The 23,305-nt window shown below is 37.6% G+C and overlaps 1 pseudogene; it reads left to right on the forward strand.

Annotated features, from left to right (window-relative positions):
* The first annotated feature begins 21,859 nt into the window (after positions 1–21,859).
* Positions 21,860–23,030, forward strand: LOC116870870 (annotated as a pseudogene).
* The last annotated feature ends 275 nt before the right edge of the window (positions 23,031–23,305 follow it).

Genomic DNA, 23,305 nt, shown 5'->3' on the forward strand with positions numbered 1-23,305 from the left:
AACATCAGGCAGCTACTAGTTGAGGAGATGGACTATATAATGCCAGACACCATGATCATAACTTCAAAGATATATGACATTCCCAGCAACACTAGGAATGGAAGGAGATGATAATTCAAACTGTTAAGGAAACAACTAGGGTTTTGATGGTGCTATTTAAATCAAAAAAGAAGTGACCTTCCTTCCTTTATCATTCAGCCAAGAATCCAAAATAACTTCTAGGAAATCAAGTGACAATTTCAATTCCATTCAACAAATATCTTCTTGAATTCCTACTAATACCAGGATCCATAATAGAGTCTAGTGTATATAACAGTGAGTTAATACAGACATAATCTCTCCCTTCAAGAAAGTTACAAACATTTTAGAAGTAAAAGTATAACTATTATAAACAGGAAAGGGAAGCAAAAACCTGTGGGAGGGAAGAGCAAGGGTATTTTATGATCTAGAACATAGAAACTCCCACTCAAGAAATGAAGGTTGAGCTAAAATGTAAATGATAATATGACTTAACTAAGTCCTGGATTCAGTCTGATGTCACAAGGTAACCTAATGAACGAGAACAACTTGAAGAGTGGCAAGCTCCTCTGAGGAGAAACAGGATGCATGACTGTTTCACCTTTAACAGAGCAGCAACATGGGAAGGAAGTTACCATACCCATGAGCAATAAGAAAACAGCTGAAATTTTAAAGGTCTAGAGACTACATGTGGGCTGACACAGCATTATAAAACCCTGAGAGTTCTGGACACGAGGTGAGTCTGCAGTGTTCATCCACTCTTTTCATTGTCTTTAACTGAGAGTTCATGAAAAGATTGAGAACATGGCAAGAGAGTAGAAAGTAATCTGCTAAGTCACAGGTATGCAGGGCATGCCTAAGCCTGAGAACAGAATGGGAAAAGTGACTGAGAACAGAATGGGAAAAGTGAGCAAAGACCCTCTGTGTTCTGGATCCTGCACTGAGTATAAGACAGATCCAGCAATTATAGATATTTATGCCCCTACTTTTGGAGCAGCCAGTTATATAAACTAATTAACAACAAAATTAAAGAAAACATTGATAAAAATACAGTAATAGTAGGGGACTTTAACATCCCATTCACTGCAATGGACAGATCATCTAAGTGGGAGATCAACAAGGAAACAAGGGCTTTGAATGACACAGTGGACCAGATGAACTTCACAGATATATTCAAGCATTTTATCCTAAAGCAACAGAACGCCCATTCTTCTCAAGTGTACATGGAACATTCTCAGAATAGATCATGTACTGGGTCACAAATCAGCTCTCATCTAGCACAAAAAGACAGATTATACCATGCATATACTCAGATTACATTGTTTTAAAACTTGAACTCAATTGCAAGAGAAAATTTGGAGGGAACATGAATACATGGAGGTTAAAGAACATCTTACTAAAGAATGAATGGGTCAATCAGGAAATTAAATAATAATTTAAAAAATTATTGGAAACAAATGAAAATAAAAATACAACAGTTCAGAGCCTCTAGGATGCAGCAAAGGACGTCTTAAGAGAGAAGTATATAGCAATACAGGACTTTCTCAAGAAACAAAAAAAGTCTCAAATAGACAACCTAACCTTATACCATACACCCAAAGGAGCTGGAGAATGAATAGCAAAGAAAACCTAAATCCAGCAGGAGAAGAGGAACAATAAAGATTAGAGCATAAATCAATGAAATAGAAATCAAAAGAGCAGTAGAACAGATCAACAAAACTACTAATTCTTTGAAAGAATTAATAAGTTCAATAAACCCCTAGCCAGACTATTCAAAAAAGAAAAGAGAAAGGGCTCAAATAAATAAAATCATAAATGAGAGAGGGGAGATCACAACCAACACTAAAGAAACACAATTACAAGAGCATATTATGAGCAGCTATATGCCAACAAATTAGGCAATCTGAAATAAATAAATGCATTCCTAGAAACAGATAAACTACCAAAACTGAACCAGGAAGAAATAGAAAACCTTAACAGACCAATAACCCACAAAGAAACTGAAGCAGTAATCAAAAGTCTCCCAAAAAACAAGAGCCTGCAACCAGATGGCTCCCAGCAAAATTCTACCAAATATTTAAAGAAGAATACCTATTTTCTGAAGATGCTTCAAAAAATAGAAATGGAAGGAAAACTTCCAAACTCGTTTTATGAGGCCAGCATTACCTTGATCCCCAAACCAAAGACTCCACCAAAAAAAGAGAGTTAGAGACCAATATCCCTGATGAACATGGATGCAAAAATTCTCACCAAGATACTAGCTAATAGGATCCAACAATACATTAAAAGGATTATTCACCATGACCACCTGAATTTATTCCTGGGCTGCAAGGGTGGTTCAACATCCACAAATCAATCAATGTGGGAATAATTAATAAAAGAAAGGACATTAATAAAAGAAAGGACATGAACCATATCATCCTCTCAATAGATGCAGAAAAAGCATTTGACAAAGTACAGCATCCTTTCTTGATTAAAGTTCTCTGCAGTTAGGGATAGAGGGAACATGCCTCAGTATCATAAAAGCCATATACAAAACACCCAAAAAAATATCATTCTCAATGGGGAAAAACCGAGAGGTTTTACCTTAAAGTCAGGAACACAGCAGGGATGTCCACTATCACCACTGCTGTTCAACATAGTATAGGAGCTCCTAGCCTCAGCAATCAGACAACAAAAAGAAATAAAAGGCATCCAAATTGGATGAAGTCAAACTTTAACTCTTCACAGATGACGTGATATTCTATGTTGAAAACCAAAATACTCCACCCCAAAATTGCTAGAACTTATGCAGGAATTCAGCAAAGTAGCAGGATATAAAATCAATGCATAGAAGTCAGTTGCATTTCTATATACTAACAATGAGACAGAAGAAAGAGAAATCAAGGAATTGATCTCATTTACAATTGCACCAAAAACCATAAGATACCTAGGAAAAACCCTAACCAAAAAGGTAAAAGATCTGTACTCTGAAAACTATAGAACACTTACGAAAGAAATTGAGGAAGACACAAAGAAATGGAAAAAAGATTCCATGCTCAAGGAATCTACATATTCAAAGCAATCCTTATCAAAAGACAATCAACTTTTTTCATAGAGCTGGAACAGATAATCTTAAAATTTGTATGGAATCAGAAAAGACCCCAAATAGACAAAGGAATGTTGAAAAAGTAAACCACAGCTGGTGACATCACAATTCTGGACATCAAGCTGTATTACACAGTATGGTGCTTCTACAAAAGCAGATGCATAGATCAATGCAACAGAAATAGCCCAGAAAAGGACCCTCAGCTCTATGGTCAGCTAATATTGAATGAAGCAGGAAAGAATATCCAACAGAAAAAAGACAGCCTCTTCAAAAAATGGTGTTGGGAAAATTGGACAACCACATGCAGAAGAATGAAACTGCACTATTTACTTACACCATACACAAAAATAAACTCAAAATGGCTAAAAAGGCCTAACTGTGAATCAGGAATCCATCAAAATCCTAGAGGAGAAAACAGGCAGCAACCTCTGTGACCTCGGCCGCAGCAACCTCTGTGACCTCGGCCACAGCAACTTCTTTCTAGACACATCTTTAAAGGCAAGGAAAACAAAGCAAAAATGAACTACAGGGACTTCATAAAGATATAAAGCTTTTGCACAGCAAAGGAAACAGTCAAAAAAACTAAAAGACAACCTACAGAATGTGAGAAGATATTTGAAAATGTCTCATCTGATAAAGGGCTAGTATCCAAAATCTATAAAAAAGCATATCAAACTCAAAACCTAAAAAATAGGGGCGCCTGGGTGGCTCAGTTGGCTAAGCCACTGCCTTCAGCTCAGGTCATGATCCCAGGGTCCTGGGATCGAGTCCCGCATCGGGCTCCTTGCTCAAGCGGGAGCCTGCTTCTCTCTCTGCCTCTGCCTGCCACTTTGCCTGCTTGTGCTCTCTCTCTCTCTCTCTGACAAATAAATAAATAAAATCTTTAAAAAAAAAAAAAAAACCTAAAAAATAAATAATACAGTCAAAAAATAGGCAGAAGACATGAACAGACATTTCTCCAAAAGGACATACAAATGGCCAACAAACACAGGAAAAAAATGCTCAATACATCAATTGGCATCAGGGAAATACAAATCAAAACCACAAAGAGATACCACCTCACACCAGTCAGAATGGCTAAAGTAGAAAAGTCAGGAAACAACAGATGTTGGTGAGGATGTGGAGAAAAGGGAACCCTCTTACAACTGTTGGTGGGAAGGCAAACTGGTGCAACCACTCTGGAAAATTTTGGAGGTTCCTCAAAATGTTGAAAATAGAGCTACCCTATGACCCAGCAATTGTAGTACTAGGTATTTATGGAAAGGATAAAAACAGTGATTCCAAGGGGCATATGCACCCCAATGTTTACAGCAACAGTGTCTCCAATAGCCAAAATATGGAAAGAGATCCATAAACAGACAAGTGGATAAAGATGAAGTGATGTATAGAATGGTTTATTACTCAGCCATGAAAAAAAATGAAATCTTACCATTTGCAATGACATGGAGAGAACTAGAGGGCATTATGCTAAGCAAAATGAATAAATCAGAGAAAGACAATTATCGTATGATTTTACTCACATGGAATTTAAGAGACAAAATATGAACATAGGGTAAAGAATGGAAAAATAAGATGAAATCAGAAAGGGAAACAAACCATAAGAGACTCTTAACTCTTAATAGGAAATGAACTGAGGGTTGCTGGAAGGGAAGTGAGTGAGAGGAGGGGGTTACTGGGTGATGGGCATTAGGGGGACACTTGATGTAATGAACACAGGGTATTATATGCAACTGATGAATCACTAAATCCTACCTCTGAAACTAATAATACCCAATTAATTAACATTAACTGATTTTAAATAAAATTTAAAAATTAAATTAAACATCATGATAATATTGTACTGTGAAATAAAAACCCATTTAAATTTTAAAAATCAAAATACCGCATATTATTCAATGTTCCATTGCTCTGTTGCTCCTCCTATGGGAGGAGGAGCAAGATGGCAGAGGAGCAGGAGACCTAAATTTTGTCTGGTCCCAGGAACTCAGCTAGGTAGTTACCAAACCATCCTGAACACCTACAAACTCAACAGGAGATCAAAGAGAAGAACAGCAGCAATTCTAGGAACAGAAAAGAGACCACTTTCTGGAAGGTAGGAAGTGCGGAGAAGTGCATCCGAGGCAATAAATGGGAAGACAAACAGTGGTGGGGGGAGGGGAAAACTCCACCAGCCACTTACCGGCAGGTGAGAGCAGCGGGGCCGAAATCCAAAAGATCAGAAGTCTGCTCCGCTGGGGGCCGTGGCTCCAGAGGCTAAGTGGTGGGTGGAGTCCTTGCCGGACGTGTGGTCTCAGGTCCCTCAGGGTCACAGGAAGACGGGGGTGTCTGAGTGCGGCAGAGCTCCCCGGTGTCAGAGCGGGGCAGCCGGGGACAGAGACGGAGCCGAGGAGCGAGCTCTCAGCTGGGGTTGCCATAAACCGCGGTCCGTGGCACCGTCCACAAGTGGCAGGTCCGGGGAGACTCCCCCTTCCTTCTCTGGGAGGAGCAGCGTGGCTGCGCGGCAGGAATCCGCTGGGTTCGGAGACTCCAAACAAGGCCATGCTCAGGAGATAGAAACACTTGGTCACAGGCCGGGGGAGTTCAGAGCATGGCTGGAGACCAGGGAGACGGGAGGGATTGACGGTTTTTCTCTGAAGGTGCCCTGAGGAGTGGGGCCCCGAGTTCTTGGCTCCTCCGGCAGGAGACTGGGCGGCCGCCATCTTCATTCCTATCCTCCAAGCAGTACGGAAAGTGCTCAGGGAACAAAAGCTCCGAGCAGCTGGGGCGCCTGGGTGGCTCAGTGGGTTAAAGCCTCTGCCTTCGGCTCAGGTCATGATCCCAGGGTCTTGGGATCGAGCCCCATATCGGGCTCTCTGCTCGGCAGGGAGCCTGCTTCCTCCTCTCTCTCTGCCTGCCTCTCTGCCTACTTGTGATCTCTGTCAAATAAATAAATAAAATTTAAAAAAAAAAAAAAAAAAAAAGCTCCGAGCGGGAACCCGAGCAGATTGCTTAGCCCAGCCCCTGGCAAGGGCGGTGTGGTTCGGCCTCCAGCAAAGACATTTGAAAATCATGGCAACAGGCCCCTTCCACAGAAGATCAGCAAAAACATCCAACCAAGACCAAGTTCACCAATTGATGAGCTACGGTAAAGCAGCACAAATTTCATGGATTTTTTCCCAGGATTCCTTAGTTTTTCAAAGTCACATTTTTTAAATTTTTGTTTTTTTTTCTTTTTCTAATTTTTAATTTTTCTTCTTTCCTATTTTAACCCATTTTAACTCTTTTATCTTATCAATACAATTTTATTTTTTATTTTTTTATTCTGTAATGTTACTTACCATAAAATACATTATTATTTTTTGATGCAGGGTTCCAAGATACATTGTTTATGTACAAGACTCAGTGCTCCATGCAATATGTGCTCTCCTTAATACCCACTATGAGGCTCATACATCCCCCACCCCTTTCCCTCTAAAACCCTCAGTTTGTTTCTCAGAGTCCAAACCAAAACATGGTTTGTTTCCCACTCCAATTTCCCCCAATTCACTTTTCCTTTCCTTCTCCTAATGTCCTCCATGCTATTCCTTATGTTCCACAAGTAAGTGAAACCATATGATAATTGACTTTCTCTACATGACTTATTTCACTCAGCATAATCTCCAGGCCCATCCATGTTGAGGCAAAAGTTGGGTATTCATCCTTTCTAATGGAGGAGTAATATTCCATTGTATATATGGACCATATCTTCTTAATCCATTCATCTGTTGAAGGGCATCTCGGCTCTTTCCACAGTTTGGTGATTGTGGTCATTGCTGCTATGAACATTGGGGTACATGTGGCCCTTCTTTTCACTACATCTGTACCTTTGGGGTAAATACCCAGTAGTGCAATTCCAGGGCCATAGGGTAGCTCTATTTTTAATTTCTTAAGGGATCTCCACACTGTTTTCCAAAGTGGCTGCACCAACTTGCATTCCCACCAACAGTGTAAGAGGGTTCCCCTTTCTCCATACCTTCTCCAACATTTGTTTTTTCCTGCCTTGTCAATTTTGCCATTCTAACTGGTGTAAGGCAGTATCTCACTGTGGTTTTAATTTGAATCTCCTTGATGACTAGTGATGATGAACATTTTTTCATGTGTCTGTCAGCCATTTGTATGTCTTCATTGGTGAAGCATCTGTTCATGCCTTCTGCCCACTTTTTTTTTTCCTTCTGCCCACTTTTTGACTTGATTACTTGTTTTTTGGGTTTTGAGTTTGAGAAGTTCTTTATAGATCTTGGATATCAGCCCTTTGTAGTATCATTTGCGAATATAGTCTCCCATACCATGGGTTATCTCTTTGTTTTGCTATTTCCTTTGCTGTGCAGAAGCTTTTAATCTTGAAGAAGTCCCAAAAGTTCATTTTCACTTTTGTTTCCTTTGCTTTTGGAGACGTGTCTTGAAAGAAGTTGCTGTGGCCAATGTCGAAGAGGTTACTGCCTATGTTCTCCTCTAGGATTTTGATGGATTGCTCTTTCACATGGAGGTCTTTAATCTATTTTGAGTTTATCTTTGTGTAGGGTATAAAAGAATGGTTGAGTTTCAGTCTTCTGTACATAGCTGTCCAATTTTCACAGCACAATTTTTTGAAGAGACTATCTTTTTTCCACTGGAAAAAAGTTTGTTGTCTGATTGTTGTCTGTTGCTAGGACTTTTAGTACTATGTTGAACAACAGTGGTGAGAGTGGACATCCTTCTTGTGTTCCTGATCTCACTGGGAAGGCTCTCAGCTTTTCCCAGTGGAGAATGATATTCACTGTGGGTTTTTCATTGATGGATTTTATGAAGATGACGAATGTTCCCTCTATCTCTATACTTTGAAGAGTTTTAATCAGGAATGGATGCTGAATTTTATCAAATGTTTTTTCTACAAGTCCTCAATTGAGAGGACCATGTGGTTCTTCTCTCTTATCTTATTGATTTGTTCTATCACATTTGTTCTATCACATTGATTGATTTGTGAATGTTGAACCACCCTTGCATCCCAGGGATAAATCCCACCTGGTCATGGTGGAAAATCTTCTTAAGGTACTGGTTGGATCCTATTAGCTAGGATCTTGAGAACCTTGACATCCATATTCATCAGGGATATTGGTCTGAAATTCTCCTTTTTGATGGGGTCCTTGCCTGGTTTGGGGGTCAAGGTAATGTTGGTTTCATAGAAAGGGTCTGGAAATTTTCCTTCTGTTTCTATTTTTTGAAACAGCTTCAGGAAAATGGGTATTATTTCTTCTTTGAATGTTTGATAGAATTCTCCAGGGAATCCATCACATCCTGCACTCTTGTTTTTTGGGAGATTTTTAATCACTGCTTCAATTTCATTACTAGATATTGGTCTATTCATGTTGTCAATTTCTTCCTGTTTCAGGCTTGGAAGTTCATAGGTTTCCAGAAATACATCCATTTCTTCTAGGTTGCTTAATTTGTTGGCGTATACCTGTTGATAATAATTTCTGATTATTGCTTCTATTTCCTTGGTGTTAGTTGTAATCTCTCCTCTTTCATTCACAATTTTATTAATTTGGTCCTTTCTCTTTTCTTTTGGATTATTTTGGTCAATGGTTTATCAATCTTATTAATTCAAAGAACTAGCTGCTAGTTTTGTTGATGTGTTCTACTGTATCTCTAGTTTCTAACTCATTGATCTCTGCTCTAATCTTAATCATTTCCCTTCTTGTGCATGGGGTTGGCTTAAATTGTTGTTGATCCTCCTGTTCTTTAAGGTGTAAAGAGAGTTTGTTTATTCTGGATTTTTCAATTTTTTTGAGTAAGGCTTGGATGGCTATATATTTGCCCCTTAGGACCGCCTTTGCCGTATCCAATAGGTTTTGGTCCGATGTGTCTTCATTCTCATTGGTTCCCATGAATTGTTTAAGTTCGTCTTTTCTTTCCTGGTTGATCCAAACATTTCTTGAGCAGGATGGTCTTTAGCTTCCAAGTGTTTGACTTCCTTCCAAAGTTTTTCTTGTGACTGAGTTCCAGTTTCAGAGCACTGTGGTCTGGAAATATGCAGGGAATAATCTCAATCTTTTGATATCAGTTGAGACCTGATTTGTGACCCCATATGTGTTCTATTCTGGAGAAAGTTTCATGTGGGCTTGAGAAGAATGAATATTCTGTTGTTTTAGGGTGGAATGTTCTGTATATTTCTATGAGGTCCATCTGGTCCAATGTGTAATTCAAAGCTCTTGTTTCTTTGTTGATTTTCTGCTTAGATGATCTGTTTATTGCTAAGAGTTGCCTACAACGCTACAATTAACATACTCTTATCAATATGACTCTTTATTTTGATTAACAGTTGGCATATGTAGTTGGCTGCTCCCATGTTGGGGGCATAAATATTTACAATTGTTATATCTTCATGGATACACCCTTTAAGTACGATGTAGTGTCCTTCTGTATCTCTGACTACATTCTTTAGCTTAAAATATAAGTTATCTGATATGAGAATCGCTACCCTAGCTTTCTTTGAGGCCCATTGGCATGAAGGATGGTTCTCCATCCCTTCACTTTCAGTCTTTTTATCCAGTCTGTAACCCTGTGCCATTTTATGGAGTATTTATGCCATTCAGATTGAGAGTGATTATTGAAAGATAATTTTTTATTGTCATCATGTTGCCTGTGAAGTCCTTGTTTCTATAGAGTGTCTCTGTAAATTTCTGTTCTGTATCACTCTTGGGGGTCTTTCTTCTTTTATAGAACCCCCCTTACTATTTCTTGTAGTGCCGGCTTGGTGGTCACATAATCTTTTAGACTTTGCTGGTCTTGGAATCTTTTTATCTCTCCATCCATTCTGAACATCAGCCTTGCCTGATAAAGTATTCTTGGCTGCATGTTCTTCTCATTTAATGTCCTGAATATGTCTTGCCAGCCCTTTCTGGCTTGCCAGGCTTCTGTGGACACGTCTGACATTATACTGATGGTCCTTCCTCTGTACCTAAGGAATCTCTGCCCCCAGGTGCCCTTAAGACATCTTCTCTGAATTTACAATTCATGAATTTCACAATTACTTATCTGGAGGTCTTTCTACCCTCATTGATCTTGGGGGGTATCCTCTCTGCCTATAGGACATGAACACCTGTCCCATTCCCCAGGTTAGGGAAACCCTTATTTAGGGTTTGTTCAACTGTATCTTCTAGTCTTCTCTCTCTCTCCACCCCTTCTAGGATCCAAATAATTCTGACATTGGAATGTTTCATGGCATCATTTATTTCCCTAATTCTGTTTTCATGGCTCCTAAGCTGTTTCTTCCAGGCCTCCTCCTGATCCTTCTTTTCTATCAGTTTGTCTTTTAGATCACTAATTTGATCTTCTGTCTTATTTGCCCTAGCTGTTAGATTATTTAGATTAGAATGGATCTCATTGATTAGCATTTTTAAGTTCTGCTAGATCAGCTCTCACTTCCATCCTTAGAGATTCTATGTTGCCCCTCATGCTCTTCTCCAACCTAACCATTGTCTGGATAACTGTTACCCTGAATTCTATTCCTGACATATTGTTTATGTCCATATCCAACAGTTCTGTGGCAAAGGTCACAGTCTCTGAATTTTTACTCTGTTGGGTGTTCCTCCTCCTAGTCATTTTGGTGAGAGATGGTTGAGGGGATGCGTAGCTGAATGTATCAACCACAATCCAAGCAAGATGCACCCTGGAAAGTATCAGAGAAATCAGAAGTCACCACCAAAAAGTAAGAAAAAAGAAAAAAAGAGAGAGAAAAAAAAAAGAAAGAAAGAAACCCAGCCAAAATGAGCCCCAAAAGTAAGATTTACAAAGCACAAAAACAAAACAAACAAACAAAAAGACCAACAAAAGGAAAAGAAAAAAAGAAAACCCCAGCCAAATGAATCCCAAGAATAAGATTTTTAAAGTATAAAAACAAAACAAACACACAGAAACACTGACAAAAGAATAAGATGGAAAAGCGGTTATAAACCCTCTCTGTGGGTGAGGAAAGTTGTTTCAGTTCTTCCCAGGTGTATCTTGTTATCTTTTGTAAAGGACTCAACTTTCCAGAGATACAGGGAAATTAAAAAACTGGTGTAGAAGGGAGTTGGGAGAAATTGGAAGGGGAGGTGAACAATGAGAGACTATGGACTCTGAAAAACAATCTGAAGGGTTTGAAGAGGTGGGGGTTGGGAGGTTGGGGGAACCAGGTGGTGGGTATTAGAGAGGGCACGGATTGCATGGAGCACTGTGTGTGGTGCAAAAACAATGAATACTGTTATGCTGAAAATAAATTTTAAAAATGATAAAAAAAACTGGGAGATATATATATATATATATATATATTACTGAATAGGGGAAAAGGACTACCTTGAAGCTTATATCTATATATATATATTTTTTAAAGAAAAAGAAACAAAAGTATACGTTTGAAAAAAGTCCAAGTTAAAAAGTTACTATGGAATATGTTGTATTAAACATCTAGTTGAAATTGTAAGTAGATAAACACACACACACACACACACACAAGAATCATGAGAATGAACTTAAAAAAGACTGGAAATGGATGAAAGACCTCAATGTGAGACAGGAATCCATCAAAATCCTTGAGGAGTACACAGGTAGCAACCTCTTCGACCTCGGCCACAGCAACTTCTTCCTAGAAACATTGCCAAAGGCAAGGGAAGCAAGGGCAAAATGAACTATTGGGACTTCATCAAGATCTAAAGCTTTTGCACAGCAAAGGAAACAGTCCATAAAAAAACAAAAGACAACAGACAGAATGGGAGAAGATATTCACAAATGACATACCTGATAAAGGGCTAATATCCAAAATCTATAAAGAAGTTATCAAACTCAACACCCAAAGAACAAATAATCCAATCAAGAAATGGGCAGAGGACATGAACAGACATCTCTGCAAAGAAGACATCCAAATGGCCAACAGACACATGAAAAAGTGTTCCACATCACTCGGTATTAGGGAAATACAAATCAAAACCACAGTGAGTTAACACCTCACACCACCCAGAATGGCTAAAATTAATCAGGCAGGAAACGACAGGTGTTGGCAAGGATGCAGAGAAAGGGGAACCCTCTTACACTGTTGGTGGGAGGATATGTGCTATGGTGAATTCAAACTGTACCCCTGAAACAACTAATACATTTTATGTTAATTAAAAATATGTATCTACAGCACAAAGATAAAATGGCCAAAAAATGCAAACTTGGTGGCCCAACCCAGGTCCATTAAACTCGAAACTGTGAGTATAGGACCTAGAAGTCTGCATTTTACTAAGTGCCTTGGGTATTTCTATGCACAGCGAATTTTGAGAACCATAGAGTAAAATTTAATAAAATTTTCAATTTTTACTTAGAAGAAAAAAATAAAATGACTATTGCACAAACAGTTCAAGGAAAGAGGAGGGGACACTTAGAAGCTGGTTTTATGAAGCTAGTATTACCCTGATACTAAAACCAAAGAAAACAACAACTAAAATAACTGAAACCCACAGACCAATATGAAAATAGATGCAAAATCCCTTAGCAAAAATTAGCAAAGTAAATCCAGCACTAGATATAAAGGACAATACACCATGACAAATTGGATTTAACACAAAATACAAGAATACAACGTTTCTTTAACATTTGAAAAATACTCAATATAACTCACCACATCAACAAATCAAAGAAGAAAAGTATTATGATTGTTTCAGTAGATGCAGAAAAGGCATTTCACATACACGTGACAAAAAAAAAAACTCTCACCAACATAATTACAGAAGAAAACATCTGCAACCTTATAAAAGACATCTACAAAAAAAACAATTAATCGTACACCTAATAGTGAAACAGTGAACGCCTTTTCCCTAAGATTGGGAATAAGACAAAGACATTCACTCTAATCACTTCTATTGAACCTTATACCAGATGTAGCTTGTATAATAAGATAAAAGAAAAAAATCATTAAAATAGAAAAAGGGAAAAGTGTCTGTATTTTCAAATGACATGATTGTGTGCATAAAAAACTCCTAAGGTCCTAAAGTATCTATAAGAAAACTACTAAAGCGAATAAGTTATTTTAATAATTTTGTGATACAAAGTCAATATGCAAAAATGAACAGCATTTCTGTATGGTAGCAATGAAAAACTAAGAAAAATATTTTAAACATTTCCGTTTAAAATAACATCAAAAAACATTAAAATGTTAGGGATAAATTTAAAGAAAGATATGTAAACCTTCTCTTCTAAAAAGTATAAAACATTGCTGAAAGAAATTAAAGGACACTTAAATGAAAAGATACTAAATACAGGGAAACTGTCAATCCATTCCCCTTACCATCACCATATCGGTGTAGGCTCAGTGCAATTCCAATAAAAGCCCCAGAAGGCTTTTTATATATAGACTGATAAGCTGATTAACATGTATATGAAAATCCAAGGACATTAGAATTGTCAAAACAATCTTTAAGACAAAGAACAAAACTGGAGAACTCATACTACTCAGTTTCAAAACTTTTTTTTTTTTAAGATTTTATTTATTTATTTGACAGAGAAAGATCACAAGTAGGCAGAGAGGCAGGCAGAGAGAGGAGGAAGCAGGCTCCCCACTGAGCAGAGAGCCCGATGCAGGGCTTGATCCCAGGACCCTAAGATCATGACCTGAGCCAAAGGCAGAGGCTTAATCCACTGAGCCACCCAGGCACCCCTCAGTTTCAAAACTTTTTTTGCCACCAACAATGCAAGAGTTCCTTTTTCTCCACATTCTCACCAACGCTCACTGTTTCTTGTGTTTTTTATTTTAGCCACTCTGACAAGTGTGAGGTGGTATCTCATTGTAGTTTTGATCTGCATTTCCCTGATGATGAGTAATGTAAGCAGTTTTTCATGTGTCTGTTGACCATCTGGATTCTTCTTTGGAGAAATGTCTGTTCATTTCTCCTCCCCATTTTTTAATAGGATTATTATTTGAGGGGGGCATTGGGCTGTGTACATTCTTTATGTATTTTGGATACTAACTCTTTATCAAATATGTCCTTTGCAAATATCTTCTCCATTTCAGCAGGCTGCTTTTCAGGTTTTTTGACTGTTTCCTTTGCTGTGCAGAAGTTTTTTTATTTTGATATAGTCTCAATAGAATATTTTTGCTCTTATTTCCTTTGCCCCAGGAGACATGCCAGCAACGTTACTGCCTGTGCTCTGTTCTAGGATTTTTATGGTTTTAGTTCTTGCATTTAGGAAATAGGCATTTATGCTGAGCACTGAGTGATGTATGAAATTGCTGAATCACTATATTGTACACCTGAAACTAATATAATACTGTATGTTAACTATACTGGAATTAAAACAAAATAGTAATTTAAAAGAATATATATATATATTTCAATTTCTTAATGTATCTGTAGATAAACAATTTACTACTAAAATGAAATGGATGATCATAAATTCTATTACAATTTGTTTTACTAGGTGTAGCCACTGAGAAATAGCTTTCATGGTATGGGAATGGAAGTTTTATTACACTTTTATTACACTATGTCTGTATATTTATTTATATTTATTATTTATGTCAAATAATATGTTATTTTAACATATCCTATATGTTCTATTATCAAAAGTTATTTTAATTAGATATCAGCTAATATTCTTATTATATCTTCCCTCTATTTTGTTGAAAACAAAGAAATGGGAATTTTATTTGCACATGCAGCTGTTACCCAGAAGCAACCAATTACCCAATATCACATTAATGTTTCAAATTGTCCCATTGATTGAAGCCATAGAGATTTTTTTACCCCTCAGAAAACTGAATCATAATATCCTAAATAGGATATCTAGACTGGAATGTGAGAAAAGACAACTGCATAAAGGAAGATAGGAAAGTGCTTTGTCAGGCAGATCAGTTTTGAAAACAAGTGTATAACAAAGTCAAAGATCTGGACATCTATTCCTTTTATTTTTTTCAGACATTTTTCCCCCAAGAAAGTCTTTACATACCATCCAGGGTTTATGTATTCTAGTTTGAAGAGTATGATAAAAGGTGATAAGGCTTAGACTCCAGATCAAACTTGAAATAGTGATAACAAAATCTTGCATTTGCATAGGAAGTTTTAGTTTATAAAACGTGTTTTATTCATTATTTCAATTCACTCTTTTAGCAATCATGTGAGATAAGTAAGACAAAAATACAGAACAAAAAACCCTTAAGATGTGGCTTTAGATATTCTCTTAAAAATGTCTTAACAGGGGTACCTGGGTGGCTCATATGGTTAATGCCTGCCTTCGGCTCAGGTCATGATCCTGAGGTCCTGGGATTGAGACAGGTGTCAGGCTTCCTGCTCAGAGGGGAGTCTGCTTCTCCATCTGACCCTGCCCCTTCCCCAGCTCATGCTTGCTCTATCTTTTTCTCAAATGGATAGATAAAATCTTTAAAAAAAATTTTTTTTATGTTTGGCAACAGTGCTTAAAAGATTTGTCCCTTTATTTTGTCTCCTCTATATTCAGATACTCTTATCCAATGACCTTCACATAAATAGACTTTGGAAGAAATATATATAGTGACATTTTACTACTTCCACATTGCAGTTCTATTTAGGCCTAAGCTACATACATATATAAAAATATTCACCCACTGGGCTTCTGGGTGGCTCAGTCAGTTAAACATATGCTTACACCTAAGGTCATGATCTCAGGGTCCTGGGATCAAGCCCCACATCAAGCTCTCTGTTCAGCCTGGAGTCTGCTTCTCCCTGTCACTCTCGCCCTGTGTGCTTTCTCTCTCAAATAAATAAATAAAATCTTTTTAAAAAGATAATCCATCCACAAGTAGAGCTAACATAATAGAAAAATAGATCTCAAGATTAATTTCATCAGGCACACTTACCTCAGAATTTTCCTACTCTAGGCAGCTTTCCTCACTTCTTACTATAAGTATTAAAACTATGTTTGAGGGGTGCCTGGGTGGCTCAGTGGGTTAAAGCCTCTGCCTTTGGCTCGGGTCATGATCCCAGGGTCCTGGGATTGAGCCCCATATCAGGCTCTCTGCTCACCTGCTTCCTCCTCTCTCTCTGCCTGCCTCTCTGCCTTCTTGTGATCTCTTTCTGTCAAACAAATAAATAAAAATTAAAAAATAAAAAATAAACTATGTCTGAAAGTAAAAAATTATCCAATAAGTAAATTTGAGAATGAATATCAATCTACATGGTAAATCTAATTTTTTTCAATAAAGTTCCCTGCCTCTCATGAATGTTTATTATTACCTGTATCATGATATTCTTAACAAAGCCTTAACTTGATGAAGTCATCATCTACAGTACTTCCACAAGGAGGGAGTGGTGATAAGAGTATAATGGATAACTACACTCACAATTTTAAGTCCCTGAAGAAAAATGAAATGATTCAGTAATCATTTACTTCAATCTACTCTGTACTGAGAAATACTAGTTAAAAATGGTAAGTGTTATGAGCATTGATAGCATTATATAAAAGCACATGTTAAAGTATAATCTATGAAATTAACGTGCACTAGACTGGCATTGATTTAATTTTTATGATTTTGTGTAAGACTATACGTCTGAGATCATCACATGCAATTTAACTCTTCAGCACCATGGCCAGCATCTACTTTGCCTATGAGCTTTTGCACAAGGTAGCAATGAATATCATAGGTATCATTTATTTTCGGAGGTTAATGCATCCTTAGGTCAACCAATCAGCCATCCATTTAATTCCTCAATTTTCTCTACTGTCATTGAGACTCTGGCTTGGATGATCAGCAGCATTCTATGGTTATAGTAATATATAAAATTCACTTTGTTAATGCAATTAGCATAAACAACAACCAAAAAAAACTAGAGTAATGCAGCTCTATAATTCAAAAAGAAATACTTATTCTACATATATAACCTGATTTTACTGCCCATCATTTGCTGGTTCACTAATTTACTAACCTTATTACTACAAGCCTCCACTGAGGCAAACTACTGTAGATTTCTAGGAACTGAAATGGGCTAAGAAGAAAAAAAAAAACAAATGAAGAGAGACAATCCTTTATCTCAAAGAATTCATGCCCAATGGGTGATATAGGCAAGGATACAGCAAGCTATAACATTGTAATAACTTCTATAATCTACATAAAATTGCTGGGAGAGAATTAGTAATTCACTTTATTTTGAGAATCAATAACCATTTTCCCAGGAGAAGTGGCACTGAAAAATGAGTCTGAATTTTGAAAATAGATAAGCAAGAGAAGAGAAATCCAGAGAAAGCAAACTACTGAGCTAAGCTGTAGAGTAGTGAAAATATACAGTGGTTGGTGTTTTAGAAGCAGTCTTATAAGACTTGAAAAGAGAATATATGGTGGGTAAACTGAGAATGTAATGAGAAGCCAGATTGGAAAAGTCTTCAAATAGCATGCTAATGTGCACAAATCCAATAACTATGCTGGGAGTTTAGTTTACAGAGCTGGGGCAGAAATCTGTGTGGTAATTAACCAGTATCCTAAAGAGTAAACATTGAACAGATCAAGAAATCAAAATGTCAAATTCTTGTTAGACACACCAGGAAAATTTTAGTTAGCTCAATTAGAAGGAACTTTTGATTATTTTTAGCCAGAATTTCTACAAATTGTATTTAGTCATATGGGAAGTTTGGTCATGTGCGAAGAACTCACAGTGAATTGATTTGTGAAGCTCCAAAGTTCCTTAAAGGTAGCAGCAAAAATCAACTAGAGGTAGTGGCTTTCTTAACATAATTTAACCAGAACTAGAAAGTCTCATGCCCACCAGATAGATTTCTCTTATTCAAGTGTCCTGGTTCCTAAAATGACAAAATTCATTCTCTTGTTATATTCCTCATGAACAACTTAGTGTTAACAACTGTAAGACACATTCTCTCAATTCTTTCAATGAACGAAGCCTGCTGGAAAAGCATGAAGACAATGGACTATACACTGAAAGTTAGGAAAGGAGATTACAGCAGAAGAATACCAGAGACAAACATCATATTCTGCCTAGTGTCAGCCCTGAAAATATACTTGGTATCTAAAATATATTAAGCAGCAAATTTCAATAAAGTTAACAAACATTTACTGAGTACCTACTGTGTGTCAGGAACACTGGAATAAAATAAATCAGTAAAGCATGAGTCCTTTCTTAGAAGAGTTTACAGTCAATTGGGAAAAATAGATGGTAGAAAGATAATTTCAATTTAATGTGGAATGTGCTCAGATAAAGACAAAAACAGGTTTCTGTGGATACTTACTCTAACCCTGTCAGGAGGCATGGGCAATTGTTCATGGGAGAAGCAATAGTAAAACTGGTTCTTTTTTTTTTTTAACATAAAATGTATTATTTGCCCCAAGGGTACAGGTCTGTGAATCATCAGGTTTATACAATTCACAGCACTTACCATAGCGCATACCCTCCCCAATGTCCATCACCCAGCCACGTATCCTTCCTCCCCCACCCCTCAGCAACCCTCAGTTTGTTTCATGAAATTAAGAGTCTCCTATGGTTTTTCTCCCTCCCCAGTCCCATCTTGTTTCAATTTACCCCCTTCTCCACATGAACCCCTGCCCTTCTTGTCAGATTCCTCATATCAGAGAGATCATATGATAATTGTCTTTCTCTGATTGACTTCTTTTGCTTAGCATAATACCCTCTAGTTCCATCCACGTCGTTGTAAATGGCAAGATTTCATTTCTTTTGATGGCCGCATAGTATCTCATTGTATATATATACCACATCTTCTTTATCCATTTATCTGTTGATGGACATCTAGGTTCTTTCCATAGTATGGCTATTGTGGACATCGCTTCTATAAACATTTGGGGGCATGTGTCCCTTCAGATCACTACATTTGTATCTTTAGGGTAAATACCCAGTAGTACAATTGCTGGGTCATAGGGTAGCTCTATTTTCAACTTTTTCAGGAACCTCCATGCTGTTTTCCAGAGTGGCTGCACCAGCTTGCATTCCCACCAATAGTGCAGGAGGGTTCCCCTTTCTCCGAATCCTCACCAACACCTGTCGTTTCCTGACTGGTTAATTTTAGCCATTCTGACGGGTGTGAGGTGGTATCTTGCTGTGGTTTTGATTTGTATTTCCCTGAGGCCGAGTAATGTTGAACACTTTTTCATGTGTCTGTTGGCCATTTGGATGTCTTCTTTGCAGAAATGTCTGTTCATGTCTTCTGCCCATTTCTTGATTGGATTCTTTGTTCTTTGGGCATTGAGTTTGATAAGTTCTTTATTGATTTTTTATACTAGCCCTTTATCTGGTATGTCATTTGCAAATATCTTCTCCCATTCTGTTGGTTGTCTTTTGGTTTTCTTGACTGTTTCTTTTGCTGTGCAGAAGCTTTTGATGTAAAGCTGGTTCTTAAAGAGTGGTTCTTTAAAAGAATGAGAGTGGGAAGAATATTCTAAACAGAGAAAACAGCATAAGCAAATTCAGACCTGTAAAAAAAAATCCTTCATATAGAGAACAATACATAGGGTGTTTAGTTTTTTGTTTTTGTTTTTGTTTTTCTGTATTATAAATTCCTAGATAGGTAGTTTGAATGCAGGAGATCCTGAAATGGAAAACCTCAGATTACTCTTTTTTTTTTCGCCAATAATATATGTTTTGTTATGATGATTCTTACATTTGGAGTTGGAAATTTGTTGGTCAACACTTCTACTGACTCAAACTAAACACTACACTTATTGCAAGTTTTGCATTTAATGGATAAATGATCTCTAAAAATGGGAAGGAGAAAAATCAAACAAAAAGGAGTCAATTGCACTGATTCCCATTGAGGAGAATAAAAAGTTGAATTCAGTTTTTAATAACTTATTTTAGTATACACTTACTGAACACCTCTGATATGTTAGGCACCAATCTCAGAGCTAGAAAAACAATGAAAATAAAATAGTCTGATGGCTTGAAAAACATATAGTCTAGCCAAAGAGGCAGTCACAGGTGCTTGAGACAAGGCACAAAATCAAATTAAAAAATCAGTTAATTTTGAGAAATTGAAGGATTAGGAAACTTTTCATAGTGATGACATTAAAACTGAGTCTAAAATGAGTTCATCAGTTGAACAAATTCAGGAGGAAGAGGAAATTCATGGAAGTTTAAAGTGTTATTTTTATTTGGGCATTTCCCAAGTAATGTGGGATGGCTAGAGATATCTCACACAGGGTTATATATGATATGCTGAGTTTAGTTCTTCTGTAGGTAATGGAAACTCATCAGTAGTTCCTAAAGAAGGATGTAATAAGTCTGTGTTTAGAAAGAAAGGTTTATCTGCAAATACATTAGTTAGAGGTGAGATAACCATTTAGAAGGCAGTTCTATTTGCTGAAGTTGGTTGCATTTCACTATTACTCAATGATTCTTTTGCCTTCAGGACTTTGCATTTTCTATTCCCTTTGTACTCTCTGTGCTTGCATCACCTCTATGGTGAGTTCAGCCTAACACTTTCCTAGATGGTGAAAATTCATTGCCCACTAGACTATAAAACCAATGAGGGTGGGGGCTGGGCCAACCTCATTCACCCTCAATTCCTATAGCCTGACACATAAAAATTCTCAATAAATGCTTGTTGAGTGGATGAATGAAATCAGAAGTCTAGAGAGAGAATCATCATGATTCGGTGATCAATTACCTGTATTACCTGTGAGAGATATGAAAGTAGAAGGAATCAAAAGTGATTCTATTAATTGAGAAAAATAATTCAGATGAGAGAATTCTTAAAGAAGAAAATACATGTTTTGCTTGAGGCATGATGACAACTAGGAATAAAGCAGAAAGAAGGTGAGAACAAAGAAAAATTTAGGGGTAAATTAAAGGAAGTGTGTGTAATAACAGATGGCAGCATCCAGGAAATTTTTTTCAAAGGATTCACGATTTAGGAACCAGGATGGATTGAATGATTAACCTGAAGTGTTAGAGCGTGGCCTGCACAATTTTACCTTGAAGTGAATTTTTTACCTAATGCTCACCATAAGGAATTTGTGTTTCTTTAGGAAAAGAGTCTGAGACACAAAGTCTAATGGATCTGGAAGGGACAGGGTGGAACTTACTAAAAAAGGAGTCCCAAACTCTAAATGGAACAAAACTGGTCTCTATAATCATGATGTGTAATTGTAAATGGTCTGTCCATATTCAGCTAGAATTCTGGGATTTTCATGATGGAATGTGAAGCTAGACTGACAATATGAACAAGATGATTTCCTCTGTAATATTCTTTAAAATTCTATTTTAAAGAGAAAGAGAATCGGACTATTTCATCCTATGTGTAGTAGCAATGGAAAGAACCAACTACAAAAATGTGAAGTCTTTCTAGTAGACAATATCCAACACTAAAAGCCAGAAAAGTTAACCCCAGAATCTCAGATGACATAAATTTTCTCCTTATTCTGCTATCTAAATAAATATACAGAATAAAATTGTTGACTTAAAATTTAAATTTTGAACACTTAACAATTTCAGCCTTTTGGTAGGCTTTGGAAAGAAATTCTGAGCAGTCTTATCCTGCTTTTCAAATATAAAGTAATTGTTCTAGTCACTTGGTTGTGTCCCCATAGAATTCATATGTCGAAGCCCCAGCCCCCAATACGTCTGTATTTGGAGATGGGGCCTCTAGGAAAGTGATTCGGTTAAGTGAGGCCATGGATCATAGGCCCTGATCTGGTGAGACTGGTCTCCTTAGAAGAACAGATGCCAGAGGAACTTTCCAGAATGCTTGGTGTGTCAGCAATGTGCTCTTGCCCGCTCCCCCACACCAGCCTTGGCCTGGCTATAGAAAATGGTGAAAGAAATGACTGACTGTGATGTTTTGGTGGTCAAAGCCAATGCCACACAGGAAGAACTGAAAAAGGCCTACAGGAAACCGGCCTTGAAGCACCATCCTGATAAGAATCCAAATGAAGGAGAGAAGTTTAAACAGATTTCTCAAGCTTATGAAGTGCTCTCTGATGCAAAGAAAAGGGAATCATATGACAAAGGAGGAGAATAGGCAATTAAAGAAAGTAGATCCGGTCGTGGTTTTGGCTCCCCCACGGACATCTTTGATGTGTTTTTTGGAGGAGGAGAAACATCAGCTCTCAGTCACCTTAGAAAATTTATATAATGGCACAACAAGAAAACTAGCTCTGTAAAAGAATGTGATATGCAATAATTGCGAAGGCCGAGGTGGTTAAGAAAGGAACAGTCGAATGTTGTCCCAATTGCTGAGGTATTGGAATGCAAGTAAGACTTCATCAGGTGGGACTTGGAATGGTTCAACAAATTCAGTCTCTGTTCATGGAGTGCCAGGGCCATGGGGAACGGATCAGTCCTAAAGATAGATGTAAAAACTGAAGTGGAAGGAAGACAGTTCAACAGAAGAAGATTCTAGAAGTTCACATTGACAAAAGCATGAAAGATGGACAGGAGATAACATTCCATGGTGAAGGAGACCAAGAACCAGGACTGGAACCAGGAGATATTATCATTATTTTAGGTCAGAAGGACCACGCTCTTTCTACTCAGCAAGGAAAAGACTTTTTCATGTGTGCGGACATACAGCTAGTTGAAGCACTGTGTGGCTTTCAAAGGCCAATATCTGCTCTTGACAATGGAACCATTATCATCACCTCTCACACAGGTCAAATTGTCAAGCATGGAAGTATCAAATGTGTGCTAAGTGAAGGCATGCTAATTTATCATAGACCAGATAAGAAGAGTTGCCTCATCATCAAATTTAAGGTAAACTTTCCTGAGAATGGCTCTCTCTCTCCTGATGAAGACTCTCTGCTGGAAAAAATCCTACCTGAGAGGAAGGAGGTAGAAGAGACTGATGAAATGGACCAGGTAGAACTGGTAGACTATGATCCAAATCAGGAAGGATGGCACCATTACAATGGGGAAGCCTATGAGGGTGATGAACATCATCCCGGGGTGATGTTCAGTGTCAGACCTCTTCATGGGGCCCGTGAATAACACTGCTGGCATTTTACATGCAGTAGTGAATGAGTGAAGGACTATAATCATAGCTCACTACTTGCTATTGTTTTTGTTTTAATATTCAACTATGGTTGTGTTTTAAAAATTAAATGAAGAATAAACTAAAAAACAAACAGAACAACAACAAAAAAAACCCCAGATGCCTGAGAACTCCCTTTCTTTCTTTTTCCACATGAATGGAAAGACCATCTGATGGTTCAGTGAAAAGTGGTTGTTTCCAAGCCCGGCGGAGCCCTCGTTAGGAACC

This window comes from Lontra canadensis, unplaced genomic scaffold (genome assembly GCF_010015895.1).
Source record: "Lontra canadensis isolate GAN:19392208 unplaced genomic scaffold, GSC_riverotter_1.0 scaffold24, whole genome shotgun sequence".
Lineage (NCBI taxonomy): Eukaryota > Metazoa > Chordata > Mammalia > Carnivora > Mustelidae > Lontra > Lontra canadensis.